This window comes from Mytilus galloprovincialis, chromosome 8, assembly GCF_965363235.1.
Source record: "Mytilus galloprovincialis chromosome 8, xbMytGall1.hap1.1, whole genome shotgun sequence".
NCBI classification, from domain to species: domain Eukaryota; kingdom Metazoa; phylum Mollusca; class Bivalvia; order Mytilida; family Mytilidae; genus Mytilus; species Mytilus galloprovincialis.
Genome location: NC_134845.1, coordinates 84,781,304 through 84,798,497, shown reverse-complemented (window position 1 = coordinate 84,798,497; position 17,194 = coordinate 84,781,304). Strand labels below are relative to the sequence as shown.

The following is a 17,194-nucleotide window of genomic DNA, read 5'->3' as shown; positions in this document are numbered from 1 at the left end:
AAGTTAAGATTTATTGTTTTAGACTGGTACTATCAAACAAAAACAAAAATAACAGACAATTAAACCAGTCAAGAATATGAAGTAATGGACTAATATTCAAATATTATATTTAAATTTTAGATGCAAATGTATAAAATGCAATTCTTGAAATACCTGCCTCTCGATTGAAAAATACGTGTCTGTTTCGAAAAACTAAAGCAAGTCATCCCATCCTGGTGACCTTTTGATTCATAGCAGATATTCATGATATTGATCTAACTTTAACGTTTGCATCGCCGTAATTTAGATGCATTTAAATCTTAGTTTATCGGATTGATCAGATCAAGGATCTAAAATACCAAATCCAAAAGTTCATGCTTCTTAACGAACAGATAATTCTTTAAACAAATATGTAAATTCATAGACGTTGCAACTTCTTAAATAATAGACCTTAACATCAAACACACTGTATATTTAAAGTAAAGTCTGAGCGCTGATAGTAAGAAAAACATGTTAAATGACGCTGTATCACTGATATGGTTCTTTATAAGGTTTCCACATGATTAATCTTAATATAATAATTCATACCTTAAGATAGGTTCCTTATTTAAGTTGTTAACTAAATTAATCATAATTTGTTCGTTTGACCCTGATTCTCGTGTTATCTGCGTCAACACATATACGTATAGCGCACTTAAGCAGACTCAAGTATCTGAGGTATTAAAAAAGACAAATTGAAAAAAGAACACTGTTTAGAGGTTTCTATTTGAAGCATTATCTACGCATGTAGCCCTATCAAACTCTACCAGATTTTGTCCATATACCGATATAGCATATATGTTTGTCTCTGTTCGAACGCATGAATAAATTTTTCCGGAGGCGTCAAGTCTTGTTGATTAGTGTGATATTTTGTAATTTTTGGGGTTCCCATTATTCTTTTGGTGAAATGTTGCAATAAGCAATTTGTCTGTAGTCTCACAATGCTTCAGTTTGTAGTAAACATGTATACAAGAGGGACGAAAGATACCAAAGGGACAGTGAAACTCATAAATCGAAAACAAACTGAAATCGCCATGGCTAAAAATGAAAAAGACAAACAAACAAACAATAGTACACATGACACAACATAGAAAACTAAAGAATAAACAACACGAACCCAACCAAAAACTAGGGATGATCTCAGGTTCTCCGGAAGGGTATAACTCTCACTACAAAATACAATACAATGTCGACTATTGTAAATATGAATAAAACGGTATCGAAACGATAAGAAGCATTTTAGTTACTAATCGTAGCCTCCTGCAATGAGGTCTCCTACATCGCATTACATTGTCCAAAGTCTACACTATGTTTGAGTTTTATATTACAGAGACGTCCAAATATACGACACCAACGTTATGTTCTTAAATTTGAAATTGAATGAACCATCATATAGAAAAACCCAATTCATTTTTTAATCATTTAATTAGGTTCGGTTGCCTTGGAACTATTGTTATAACTTTTTATTTCTTGTTATTTTAGTCCTAGGGACCTTATTTGACTTCAGAAGATTTGCGCAGCATACATGCACGTAAAACAATAAATGACGAGTTACCAAAGCACCTGGTTGACACGGCTTTCACATTGACTAACTGTACTGTGTACCTAGACCCTAGAATGGTCCAATTTGAATGGAGATCGGTATCAAACACTAGCATACTTAACTTATTCTTACAAGCTATTTGTCATCTGTTCGAATTTTTAAATGACGAATGGATGTTGATTAAATATATTTTCTCAATAATTTGAATTATCATTGTCTTTTTTCTTTGAACAGTGGCAAAACTTAATGTTTATATGTGGTCACCTGCAAGTTGATAGCAATGCATGTTATTAATTTATTGGTGAATAATATTTAGGAAAATTATTTTTTTATATAATCAGCTATGTATGTCTTTTTCATGTGTCTAAACCTTTTTGATGCACATTAGTGTGTATTGTATCTATTCATTTAAATATATGTAATTTTGTATATACTTATGATTCTACAAAATTGCATTTTAACTGTTTATAACACCATTATTCTTATATGATGTGTTTAATAGTGAGTACGTTTATATGATTGGTCGAGAGGGCGTCCGTGAGTGACTGTTGAAGTTGTTTATTTTTTGATAGACGAGGTTGACGTAACTCATTTTTGTTACCAATTTAAACAAGATGACGACGATAATAATTCAAACCGGGTCGACCTTAATATATATTTTTTTGTTCATTACGCGTTTATCGTTGAATTAAAACACAAAACATTCATATGAAAGATAAGATATTTTTTAGTTCATTTTTTTAGAGAGCAAATTTCACGGAGTACATGTTTTAGCTTTAACAAAAAAAAAAAACCCAACCCATTGTAATGCTCCAGGCAAATTCAATGACACAAATATACAATTAGCGTGGGATACAGGTAACAATAAGTCAAATATTATTCCTTCTTTCCAATTTTTAAGAATAAAAATGATTAAACGCATTTTAAAGGAATTCATTGGTGTATAAACTGTACCAAGTCACTCAGTAACTTATCACAAAAGTCCGAAAGACTTTTTGTTTGTCTATGAGTAAGTTGGATAGGTTTAAACACCAATAAATTCCTTTAAAAAGCGTTAAACCTAGTTTGTAAAAAAGAGCACAAGCTTAAGGAAGATACTAAGTTGGCAATACACAATTTTTAGGAAAGCAGAGATAACTTTGTAATTATGAAAAACAAATCAAATATTTTATAAATATTACACTAAACACAACACAGAAACTAATTATTAAACAAAGATGAACCACGCAGATAACAGTATATCCTTGTGCTCCGGTATGGTTAAGCACCATTAAGTCAGCAGTAATTTACCTAGTTCTAATCATATTTGATTTGATGATAATTTACGTTCTGAAATAAGTTAATAATGTTCTACAACCGTCAAAGTGGAACAACTCAAATTCTATCAGTTCCATGTTTAAGAATTTTGTTTTTTTTAGTTTTAAGAAAAAATAATACAGAGGGAAAGATAATAATGTCAAATAATTTCAATCAGATACAGAATTCCGGTAGAGTAACTTATAGATCATAAGGTCAAGTCTAATACATTTTCTTGTCACTAGCATGACTAGGTCACATTCAAACACATGAACTCATCATACATACAATGGTGATGTTCAGCAATATGTTTAAGCATTGGCAATTCTCGAAACAGATTCAATATTTTTAAAAAAGAACACAGGTCTTTCTTTTCAAATCAAACGTCATGTCGTACTAGCAGCGTAGTTAGAGCACAATAAGGTCGTGGTAAAATCGCGAAGGTCGCTGTACCATTCTAGTCGAGGAGACTGCGCTACGATCTCACGGTGACGTTAATACGACCTCACTACGACCTTCACGTTCTTATCGACCCAGCTACGACTATACCACGTTTTTGCCATGCTGTTCAAGACCAAAGTACGATTTTAGCTCGCCCATGCCGACCTCGTCACGCTCGTCTTACGATCTTACTACGTTCATGCTACGACCATCATGCTATTTTTTTTTGTTTTATTGTGATATAAAATACATAAAAGCTCTCCTGAGTTTGTTTGCCTGTATGTAATTTGGACCCCTTGTCATTTTTCTCCAACGGCTCAACCATGCTTGACACATCTGTGTCATCCCTACTATCGTCCACTAAAGAATCATCATTTGATCTTAACGGACCAGCAATATGTTGTGATTCAGATTGGACCTGATCGGTCCGACATATCTCTACTGGATCATGATTCTTTACTATCAGATCTCCCTCTACCTTTACATCTACCCCTAACACTACGCCCATGAGTTCTGTACATTTTGGTTGCATGACTGTTGTTTCCGAAAAACACTTCGTATCAGTAAGAAAAAGAAGACATGGAACAGTATTTATATAGAACAAGATGTTGACGTTATTGCTGATAACGTAGTAATATCGCAGTATGAATGTGGAATGATCGTAGTATGGTCGTGGTAAAAGCATGCTACAATCACAGTAGAAGCGTGGTAAGATCGTGTTGCAATAGGATAAATCGTGGTATGGTCTTACCGAGGACGCGATGAGCGTGGAACGATTGTGATAATCGTAGTGAGGTCGCAAAATAAGCGTGGTGAGCACGTGGTATGATCGTAGCGGGATCGTTGTAAAAGCGTAATGAGGACGATGTAGCAACATGAAAGAAACGAAAATTAACATTTTCATGTCTCTCATACCGCGACCTTAACACGATCTGAATTTATTTGCAATTGCGGTGAGCGTGATCTAGTGTGACTAAGGCTAATTAAAATAAAGAATTTGGATTTACCAGACGGTCTATTTCCAAGATATTCAGCAACGACTGTACAATTAATAATATGGAAAGTAGAATATTTTGGAAGATAGACTTTGTGCAAGCGAAATTACATCGCTTTTAAATTAATTCTTTCTTATGAACTGCTGTCTTGTTCTACAAAAAACACATTGCTCATGTATATTTTTATTGACTCATGAAGTAGACATATTAAACGGGTATCTGCTAAGTACGTTTTTTTTTCTCGCACTGATTCACGACGTCCATGAATAATGGCAAATATACATGAAATAGTAACAGTCAGTTTTTAATAACAAGAACAATTTTCAAATGAAATAAAAATATAATATAAAATAAAACCAAAAAGTATGCAGCAGATAATCTATTGATGTACTCTACAAATACAACATTTCAAATGAAATAAACAAACATAAGTAAGAGAATGAGTATAAATATATTTGCTATAAGAATTGATAAAACTATAATAACATACAGATAATTGAATACACCATCTACCAGTTCAACATATTCTGAAATAACATATCAGATATTTTTTGGGGGAATAAAGAGAATAAAAGACCAAAAAGGAAAGATTGATTAAGAATTCAGGCGATTATATTACTTTTCATTTCTATCTAACTTTCAGTTTAAACAAGAATATCAGCGTAATGACGAAAGGAATACTATTAAAAAGTATATCACACTTTGCGGTAGTCCATTGTGAAAGAAATGATTCAGCAACTATGAGCTTACCTTGTAATAAACAATTTCGAAATGACAAATGATCTAAAACTAAAATGGTAATTGGAAAAGAGATGATTCGAAGAAAACTATACTACCAAAATATAAGTTTTCTATATTTAAATGCGACCTTGATTTAACATTTAAATCTATATGCAATCATAACCTTTTCCAAGTGCATGATTCGGCTTGTTTCCAATCATGATAAAAAAGTAGCATGGTAGAATATTCGACTAGTTTGTTGGAATATTATAAAAAATAAATTATACTTTTGCACACATTTTTTTCTTTTTAACATTGTATTTTGTAAATGTAATTCTCATATCCAACTATAGCAGTCATCACGTGACCTTGACGACGTCACACATCACCCGTTTTAAGCCCAAATAAAATGTATAGAAATGCACAGGGGCTTTCAAGAATCGATAAAATAAAGTACTTTAAGTTCATGATACAAAAAGTGTGGGAATATATAGTATATCCTCATATATTTAGAAATATATTTATGCCATTTGAAAAAGTTTAAATTTTGGTCTTCTCCCTTCCAAATGTTTTTGAAAATTTGTCTTGTTGCCTCGAGAAGTTCACACTGTTAATCATCCAACTCCGATACATATAGGATTTTCTGTCGTGTTAAACCTAAAATTGCGATTTAAACAAAACAGATGGAATAATTGTTGGAATATGTGCTAGTTACTACATGTATATTCATAAATGTTTGAAATATCGTATATGCAATAGTTTAATTTTTTAGTATGTCCCTTCCAAATTGATTTGAAAATCAGTCATTTTCTTAAATCTGATATAAGAATTTTTAGCGACCTCATTGACAGCTGGGACGACTTGGTAAAAATATATTTTGTTAGATTGTTACATTGAAAATCAAATAACCGTTGGATGCTTGCGTTTTCAGTCATTGTCTTACCTTAATGCAGCATAGAATCAAACATTGGTTCCTTTTGACAAAGCTGTTACATACTGTTTATTTTATAAAATGTTGAAAAAAAATGGTGACCAAATAATTTTTAAACGTGGACGATGTTCGACACTTATTTTGTGAATGCACATAATCCAATTTAATTTCACTGTTAACATTGCAATTACATATGACATGTTGAAGTCATTATAATGAAAGCCAAGAGCATAGCTATATTAAGGAGATACTAATTAAGTCATAACATCAACGTGATCAAAGATCGAAAATAAACATGACACCTAATCACGATGTAAGTTTTGACAATACCCATATTATAATAAATAATAATAATACAAATGTAGATTAGTGTTCTCGATGAAATTCATTACGATATTATTTTATATTTATAAAAGAAGACCTCGATTGGATATTAGATAACCGAGGTGAAATAAATATATTGTTTAATTTTCTTTAAATCATCCATCGGGTAACCAGTAAATTTTACATACTCCTAATTAAACCAGTAACATGCAGAGTTATCGAACGTAATTATGACTGGAATAGTTGCATATGGCAGCGTCAAAATTTTAACGTCATAATACCGAAATTATATTTCTACTTCCGTAATAAATAAAAAGCTAAACGACATAACCCATGTTTTCGTAATGTCTTTTATAATACATGCAAAATAAACTAGCAAGAAATGTTAATGAAATAAAGTACAATGACGAAGTAGAAACTAAATGTAGTATAATTGATATGTATATGTGCTGAAAAGTAAGGAAAAAAACCCCGTACAATTGAAATTATAAATTAATCGTTTAGCCATTTATTTTAGCAGTAAAATGTATGTTATCTAGACAGTTGATCATACGTATTCAAATGTTCTATGTATTATTAGCGTGAGTCTTTTTATAAAACATTCTCTATAAAACTTTTGATTTTACGTTTTTCCTTTATTACACTGCTTAGTCGCTCAGTGATTCACCGAAAAGGTTCTTCCTGTAGATAGCGTTCGATAATTGAATAGAATCAAGAAATATCAAACTTATATTTAAGATTTGTTTGAATTTGTTTACTTTCTATAATGGATATTTTGCTTTAAAAAACACTTACCTCGAAACTTTTTTTTTCTTTCATTTCACAACAATATCAACTTTTGTTTTGGTTTTCATTTTACAAATTACTAGCTTAAGTTTTGAAGTTTTAAAAGAATGATTCTTCGGCATTTTATCAGCGTATATCTACAACAGTAACAAAATTTGCGCATCAAAAGCACTCAAAGCATAGGATATAGCTTAGTTATGAAATCAACTGTAAAAGAAAAGATCGTGCTGAGGTTCGTGTCTTTAAACTGCTCATGTAAACAACGATTTATGTTTTAAACGAAAAAGTGATCGCGTTTGAAGCTTATTGGTCGACAAGTTGCAAGTATTTAATTTTCAAATACGGCATATTTTTAACACCTTTGAAATATATTTTAATATAATGCATATAAGAAATATGTTTGATTGGAAAAAAAAATGTAATTTTTTTTTCACCTTCTTATTATATTTTTTCTTTTTCTTCTTCTCACCTTCTCATATTGTCCTGAACATGCATGAAATATATTTGCAAGTGGACGTTGAGCAAAAATTAATCAATTAATCAATCACCTTATTATATAGTTCGACTAATTAACATTTAAAAATGAGACATGATTTTAAACTAGAAAAGTATCAGTTCTGTATATTTTGACGCTACCTTCATTTACCATTTTAATTCATATTTGTTTTCGATCTTTCTCAGGGGCAATTTTTTTCGGTTGAGTAGAAAATCCGTTTATCTAAATTTGTATAAAGAACACAAAAGAAAAACCGTTAGTTTTGTTGACATAAATTCTTGAATAATGCCATCAATTTCCCAGCATTTATTTTTTTTCTTAATTGTAAAGTTGACCTTTATTGCAAATGATCTAAGTATATTACAAAATGGAATAATTATATGTTTCTTCTTTCATATTAAATGTAATAGAACAAAAGAGCGACAAGATAGTGTGCATGTTTAATAGATGTATATTTAAAACTAAACGAGCGAAAATAAATTGTGAAAATACACTTTTTCTAGTTCGCTGAAGATAGACATATTACCAATCTATGCAATATTCACGTCACCACATTTTATGTTTGTTTGAACAATCAACAGTTCATCAACATACAAAAAATATAAAAAAAATACCAAAATGGGCATTTGAGTTGTTTATTTTTATAACTGATGAATGCATACAAAAATTTGGAATGATGTCCGTAACTGTTTTAAAAATTATCCGTACCTAATTTACCGTTTATGATTTTCACACCAGCAAAAACAATTGTAACACAGATGTCCGTAACGGTATTTATTAACACTTTAATCTGTAATGTTATATTTGATACCAGTAATTTAACATATTTACAATAATGTCCGTAACTGTATATATAGCAGTCAAAATTGTGTTATAATCGTAATTACTATAAAAACATACAAATATGTTACAAAGAAACACAAAAAGACATAAATATAAAGTACATTTAATTTAGCAAAAATGAAAGACATGGATACAAAAATTCACCATAGCACCTTAACTCAATGACAGAATATAAAAGTACAGAGCCACGTCATATGTAATAAAGACATGCAACAAGAAATATAGACAAAACACATTAGCAAAAGTTAAAAACAAGAATATAATTTTTCTTACCATTGAACAAAAACACAATGACGAGATGTATAAATACAGAGCCACTTCAAATAGATATCACTAAAACAGACCAAACAGTAAAAGTACTATTCATAAACTTTAAGGCAAATTTAAGAAAACATGACCTAATAGCGAAAACCTGAAATGTTTATAGTATTTGACTTTAAAAGAAACGAGGAGGATATGTTTAATGAAAAAAATAAATTTCCATTTAAAACAAATCACAAACTTGTGATAACGTGAAAATACACAGAAGACCAAAAGACCAACCAAACCTAAAAAATAATAAATTTCAAATTATCGATATGAAAAAAAACACACATACTACAATAACATGAAGATAGCACAATACCAAAAGAAAAAAAAACATAGAAAATGCATGTAAATAAGTCATTCTTAGAATAAAAAAACCCTGCAAAACTAGGCAACTATTTTTTTTGAATCTATACATTTATAGTATATATATTATTTAATACAACGTGACAGAGAAATTATTTGCTTGATTTTGTTTTTAATTTACATCCTTTTTTGACTAAAAGTATGTAACAAAATGCAGGCAGAATTGGAATGAGTTGTTGGTTAAAAAGAGTTTAGATATCATCATAAGACTCTGTATATATTGTAAGCACATACGAAGCATTGACAAATATAAAACATTAAACATATAATTGAGCTCATCTAGACTCATTATTTTAGTCACGGTCACATATTACTTTGTCTGCATTAACATTACAAAATAATGGTATATGAAACATAAATCAAATTGTTAAATAATGCAAACGGTGAAACATATTTGTGAAGTTTGAGTCTGTAAGAGATACATACCTTCCCATGGCAAATAAGTCTTCAAGGCGTTGCCTTTATAATTATTTAACAATTGCAACGAAAAAGATAAAATATTAGCGGATTTTTGTGTTAATATATATGTATACTTAATATCAGTATTAAAGCTAAATAGACATTGTAATGGTGATATTCTTTATAAAGTACAAAGGTGTCAGTATTCACCTCAAAAACTAACAAAACCTTTGAATAGACTTATTAAGAAGGGATATAGTTACGATACTGTTGTCAGGTCATTAAAGATTGCATATTTTGGCGTTAATATTGATTCACTTTTAGGGTCTTTGCATCAGAACTAAACACATTTATTCAAAAACCAGTTGTTGGCATGACACGGGTTATGTTCTTCTCATATATGTTATGATGGTATGATACTAAACCCCTAACGGGAAGGATTGTGCCTGATGTTCATATGATGAAATCATAATCTTTCAGTCAGTTTAATTGAAGTCTGGAGCCGGCATGTCAGTTAACTGCTAGTAGTCTGTTGTTATTTATGTATTATTGTCATTTTGTTTATTTTCTTTGGTTACATCTTCTGACATCAGACTCGGACCTCTTTTGAACTGAATTTAAATGTGCGTATTGTTATGCGTTTACGTTTCTACATTGGCTAGAGGTATAGGGGGAGGGTTGAGATCTCACAAACATGTTTAACCCCACCGCATTTTTGCGCCTGTCCCAAGTCAGGGGCCTCTGGCCTTTGTTAGTCTTGTATTATTTAAATTTTAGTTTCTTGTGTACAATTTTGAGTTTAGTATGGCGTTCATTATTACTGAACTAGTATATATTTGTTTAGGGGCCAGTTGAAGGACGCCTCCGGGTGCGGGAATTTCTCGCTACATTGAAGACCTGTTGGTGACCTTCTGCTGTTGTTTTTTTTTTGAGCTGGTTGTTGTCTCGTTGGCACATTCCCCATTTCCATTCTCAATTTTATGATAAATATAACAAAAGATAACGCCAGTGCTCAATCCTTACATATTGAGTTTGAGGTGAAATGAATATATTTTATTATTTGACATACCATTTAAACATTGCTCAACTACATGTAGTTTGTCGTATTTTAATACATACATGTATCACAAAAAAGGGAATAACGAGGACATCAACAATATATAAAAATATTCTCGAGCCATCCGAAGAAGCATTTAGATAAACCTAACGGCCGTGGTTCTATATTTCAGTATGTTTAAATATGTAAACAGCAAGAAGCATAGAATAAGCATGACATTCAAGTAATACATTTTTTTTATAGAAAAACATGAATTTCCATTAGTCTATATTTTACCTACATATTTACATTTTGAAAAAGACTTTATAAATTATAATTATTGTAGTTGGCCAACGGTAAAAAGGTATGACAACAATTTGGATTCTCAAGATTAAAGATTTAAGTTTCCGGATAAATATTTCCTTTCAATTACAAATCAATTGTTTGTACAGAGTTTTTCTTGGAATTAGATATCATATTAATGTTCTTATTTTTGCGTTTATTTTTTTTTTTAGCTTAAGTACAAGAAAAGTGAAAATTAAAAAGTTTGATTTTTATCTAACGTACTTTGTCCTTAACATCGGCACAGAAAACTCAAACGGACCTGTCAATTTATATAAAAAAAAGAATATCACTGCCGACTCCATCGGATTATTTGTTATTCCTTTTTATTGTTGAAGTTTTTAAAATTTTAGTCAGAGTTACTTCCGCTTTCGATATCAGTTCTTGCACTTTTATTATCGCTACTTTCACTTTCACCATTACTACTTTCACTTTCATTATCACTACTTTTACCTCTATCATCACTTCTTTCACGTTTACTTTAATCATCGCTACTATCACTATCATCATCGCTACTATCACTCTCACCATCGCTACTGTCAGTACTGTCCTCATCGCTATCAATTAAACCCTGAACATCTACTTTTTCGAAGTTAAGTTTACCAAACAATTTCTTTAAGCGGGATGTTTGTATCGTACCTCGTTTTAAAGTTGGAAGATATACAGATGCGCTACAGTTGGTCTCTAAATCTTTGGATTCCTCAGTTTTGTGGCATTTTAATAAACCCTAAGCAAGTTCTGCATATTGCGTACGACCGTCTTTCTTCGGTAGATTATTTATTGTGTCTATCATATTTGTCGGGTCAGCCACAGCAATAACTTTATCAAGGGTAGCATTGTTTCTTTCTCGTCTTTTCTCACACTTACGTAATTTCTTCTTTTTTATTTTAATGATTTCGGATATCATTTGAGATGACTGTGCATGTACTTTATCTATGGCTTTTTGGAACCGCTTCTCTGTTTTATTTAATAATAGTGCTTTTTTTTTCACATGATTCCTTAAAATCATCTAGATCTACTTCTTTGATAAATTTCTTGATGGATTTAATATCGTGGTCCTCATGATTTTTTGTACCAACACAATAATCACAAATCAACTCTGTGCAATCTCCACATACGAAAGCACACTCCTCGTCTGAATGTATCGAACAGCATACATTTTTTTGAATTTTTTTATCAGCTGCCATCGATCTACAAAAGTCATCAACGTTTGTTAAGACGGTATCTTTATCGTGTTAATGTTTTTATAATTTTGATATTTCTAGAACATTGCAAACCTAATATCTTATATCTTTATACAAAATACCGTCTTTTAATGAAATTGCTTTGACACTTTAGATGTTTAAAAGATAATCTAGAGAGTTAAGGTTTCATCCAATCAAACAGAAAACACAGACAATCCTATTCAATACAGATAGTAGTCAAAAACACATACCCTGTTACGGATTATAACTCATAACCTCAGTATTTTTCCACTACTTAGACCATTGGGCTAAAGAAGCATGAGTTATAAAATTTAGAAGTATCATTGGAAGTTACTAAACAAATGACATATTTTTTTATTCAATAATAGATCGTTTTAGTTTTTAATTTTTTAGATTTTATTTTTGGTCTCTTTAATACCTCTTCAAGAGGCAAAGTGAATAAGATTTGATTTCTAACATATGAGCCAGTCCATGCGAAAAGGTACAAAAAGTCCTTTTGGTAAACTTTACAGGACACGTTATCAAAGTTTGTTATAGTATTTTTGAAAAACGATTTTATCCGAAAAAAAATTACATTAATGTAAACATTCATAAGATTGTCAATTCTATCCCGAATTTGTCAACTAAAACAGAAAAAGACGTAGAAATATCTGAATTTTTGGTATTTGAGCAAGTGTAAAATCATTTGTTCCCCGGACTAATGCTATACCGACCAGGAACTATAAAAATTTATGACACTACAGAGACAAAAGTCAATAATTTCCGTCAGTTCTACGGGTTTAAAAAAAGTAAGACAACATTAAAACATGAGGGAAAATACAAAAACTATGACATCTTGTGTTTTAGAAATTGAAATTTAAGTTAAGTTAAGTTATTTAATATTATATAAATCAACCTTAGTTGCACGGGATTCGAACCGTTGCCCGGTTTGATTGCATTGATATCCTCATCGTAAGCGAGAGCCTTATCCCCACTGCTACCGGGGTTAACATTATCAATTGGCAAATCAAGCCATTTAAACTGTACTTTAAAAATGATTGAAATATATGAAATAATTCACTAAAAATCTTGATAAAACTAAAGGGGGGGGGGGGTCTCAACACTCGCAGGTGCGTGTAGCTCACAGCTTGATGATATGAGGGAAAGTAAATGTGTTTTATAAATCACAAGTCTACTACCAATAATTATGCACACTTTTTAGAATTTCGTAAATTTTTCGTTTTTGTACCTTTTCGCATGGACTGGCTCATATAGAAAATTTCGTGTGATATTGTTGTCATGTAAAATGCTTATCAAAATACTATTACTTCTACCTTAAGTACTAATATATCTGATCGAGGTGATGCATTTGAACATAAGTTGATATTCATGAAACTATCTCAAAATTTTGCTGTTTTGGATGTGTATGGAGTTTTGTAATATTCATGAGAATACGAAAGATATTCTGTTCCCTCCATTGTAGTTATATAGAAAACAATGTCTGTGAAGGGAAGAGTTTCCCTTTAAATCTTGGAACGTAGAGCATGACACACATACATATATTTATCTCACCTCCTATAAATTTCTAAGAATATGATTGGTTAAAAGCATCCGCGTGGAGACCGTGTATATTTCATATTAGGGTAGTAGGGAGGCGGGGCTTATGTCATACACGGTTGGTCACATAAGCAACACGACGGGTGCCGCATGTAGAGCAGGATCTGCTTACCCTTCCGGAGCACCTGAGATCACCCCTAGTTTTTTGGTGGGTTTCGTGTTGTTTATTCTTTAGTGTTCTATGTTGTGTCGTGTGTGCTGTTGTTTGTTTGTCTTTTTCATTTTTTGCCATTGCGTTGTCAGTTTGTTTTAGATTTATGAGTTTGACTGTCCCTTTAGTATCTTTCGTCCCTCTTTTAGTAGTGGTGTTACGTCCCTTTATATTTCAGGTTAGAAGGGAGGTGGGGCTTATTCCATACACTCATTTTGTTTATTTTTTTTGATTACATCTTCTGACATCAAACTCTGATTTCTCTTGAACTGAATTTTAATGTGCGTATTGTTATGCGTTTACTTTACTACATTGGTTAGAGGTATAGGGGAGGGTTGAGATCTCACAAACATGTTTAACCCCGCCGCATTTTTGCGCCTGTCCCAAGTCAGGAGCCTCTGGCCTTTGTTAGTCTTGTATTATTTTAATTTTAGTTTCTTGTGTACAATTTGGAAATTAGTATGGCGTTCATTATCACTGGACTAGTATATATTTGTTTAGGGGCCAGCTGAAGGACGCCTCCGGGTGCCGGAATTTCTCGCTAAATTGAAGACCTGTTGGTGACCCTCTGCTGTTGTTTTTTATTTGGTCGGGTTGTTGTCTCTTTGACACATTCCCCATTTCCATTCTCAATTTTACTGTAAGTAGTGGTGTTACGTCCCTTTATAAAAACAAAACGGTACTGAAACAAATTCTGTAAGGTTAAACAGACGAAGAAATTGATGATTAAGATGGAAATAATTTCATAATAAAACACGTTTAATCCTATCAAATTGTTATTGTTGGCATCTGTTTTTGTAGGTTCAATAGGAGTAGTTTCTTAATGCTAACAGTATTGAAGACTTGTCTATATTGATAGGTCACTACTCTACATTTCACACGTTAAGATAGTCGGTAAGATAAATTCGTTACATAGTGTTCTAGTGACGTAATACGGTATAGATGGAGTCAGTAAATTCCATATGGGGATTCGAGCTTAGCTCTTACCCCATATGGAATTAACTGACCCCATATATACCGTATTAGATCACTAGCACAATATGTAACTAATAATATTTCACTTCAAACGGATGAAGGTGTCTTGATATCCGAAGTATCTGTAAAAACTTGTATACACTCTTTCCTTATTTTACATTTTATTGATGTTCTGACGACGTTTAAGACGTTTTTCATTTCGATGTTTATCAATAAAATAGGTATTATATTCGTTTCTCAGTCTTTCAGAAATAGCAAGAATGGAATCATCTAAAACAATAAAATTATGTCATGTCACTTACTTTTTGAAACGAGATGTCCGACTTGATAAAAGCCCTTGTTCAATTTCTGTATCTATATTGAATAATAAGTGCGTTGGCAGATATGAAAAAGCCACTAAATACGTATGACACACTTAACTCAATGAAGACCTACGGATATGTAAATAAATACTATATCCTGTATTCTTAGAAACTAAAGTTAACTAGAGGCTCTCAAGAGCCTGTGTCGCTCACCTTGGTCTCTGTGCATATTAACAATAAACACAGATAAATTCAAAACAAAATTGAGTTTTGGTGATGGTGATGTGTTTGTAGATCTTTCTTTACTGAATATTCTTATTGCTACAATTATCTCTATCTATAATGAACTTGGCCCAGTAATTACAGTGGACAATGTTTCCTAAAGATTTACAAAAATTAACAAAAATTAATGAAAATTGTTAACAATTGACTATAAAGAGCAATAACTCCTTAAGGGGTCAATTGACAATTTTGATCTTGTTGACTTATTTGTAGATCTTATTTTGCTGAACATTATTGCTGTTTTCAGTTTATCTCTATCTATAATAATATTCAGGTTAATAACCAAAATCTGCAACATTTCCTTAAAATTACTAATTCGGGGGCAGCAACCCAACAACAGGTTGTCCAATTTGTCTGAAAATTTCAGGGCAGATAGATTTTGACCTGATAATTAATTTTATCCCTGTCAGATTTGCTCTAAATGCTTTGGTTTTTGTTATAAGCCAAAAACTGCATTTTACCCCTATGTTCTATTTTTAGCCATAGCAGACATCTTGGTTGGTTGGCGGGGTCACGTGACACATTTTTTAAACTAGATACCCCAATGATGATTGTGGCCAAGTTTAATTAAATTTGGTCCAGTAGTTTCAGAGGAGAAGATTTTTGTAAAAGTTAACGACGACGGACGACGACGGACGCCGGACGCCAAGTGATGGGAAAAGCTCACTTGGCCTTTTGGGCCAGGTGAGCTAAAAATGTGTCATAGATCTGTTACAATTTCGTACCTACAGATTTGAACACGAGGAGTTTCTGTTTTTTTTTCAAATCAAACTTTCACCAATTGACGCTTTAATTACTAGTCATATCTACACATCTATTCACCTCAGATGCTTTAGTTTGCAATCATAGGTTATGTTTTTTGGATATGCGTGAACCTACCTATTACACAAAAATCCGTCTTGAATAAAGTCTGAAACACATTGACAATTAATCCAAAAAAACTGCGTTTTCTGTATGGTTAGTGCTACGGGCCTGTTGAAGACGATTTTGCTTTTAGAAGTATGACTGCCATTTAATGTGTCTCAATTTCACAATTGTTAAGGAACAGTTTATATGTTCACTTTAATGTTTATATTTTAGAGTGACGACCACAAAGATCACTCTTTTGGTTAATTAAAAGATTGATTGGTTAATACCACTTTTAAGACCATTTTGCTATTTCGTGGTGGTAAGTTGTTGCTAATGAAGAAAGCCGGACTGCTAGGGGAGAACAACCGACCTACGATTTTATTGAACAGGAAATTTGACACAGTTGAGATTGGATTCAAGTGCACCTCCCCCTACAGGAACTCACAATTCAGTTTCAACACTTTTTTCTATCTTGATTACTTAAACCACTGGTCATCCAGTTCTCCTGTATTGCTTATATTATGCGACATGCTGTAGTTATGTAAAAGTGTCGGAGTATAATCGGAAATGGCTAAAGTACTACATATTTTTCTATTTAATAATACTTTTCCCTTAACTGAAAATAAAATATTCTGTTGTACACTTAATAAATGTACTATACTTATATATATACAGATAAGAAGATATCAAAATTCCCCATCCAAGTCAAATATATAAAATGTAGACAATTACAGGTCAATATAAAATACTATATGTATTATACACGTTAAAGTCTTTTATCAATCTTTTAGAAAAGAATTCATCTACATTCTTTTAATACTGGAATATAAATAAAAAGAGAAAAAAAAGAGCAACTTACCTTATTTAAATATAATGTCCAACCTGGTACAAGCTAAATTTCTGTATCTATATTGAAATATAAGTGTTTTGGGAAATATGAATAACCACTTGATACGTATATCATACTGAACTTAACAAACTCAATATAGATA

At 31.7% G+C, this 17,194-nt stretch overlaps 1 long non-coding RNA gene across 1 annotated transcript; it reads right to left on the bottom strand.

The window, feature by feature from the left end:
- Positions 1–8,309: 8,309 nt before the first annotated feature.
- On the bottom strand, positions 8,310–15,244 carry LOC143043611 (uncharacterized). The gene is made up of 2 exons (XR_012968501.1): positions 15,072–15,244; positions 8,310–12,033 (listed from the first exon to the last, which is right to left on the bottom strand). It is a non-coding gene; the product is annotated as an uncharacterized LOC143043611 (long non-coding RNA).
- Positions 15,245–17,194: the final 1,950 nt, after the last annotated feature.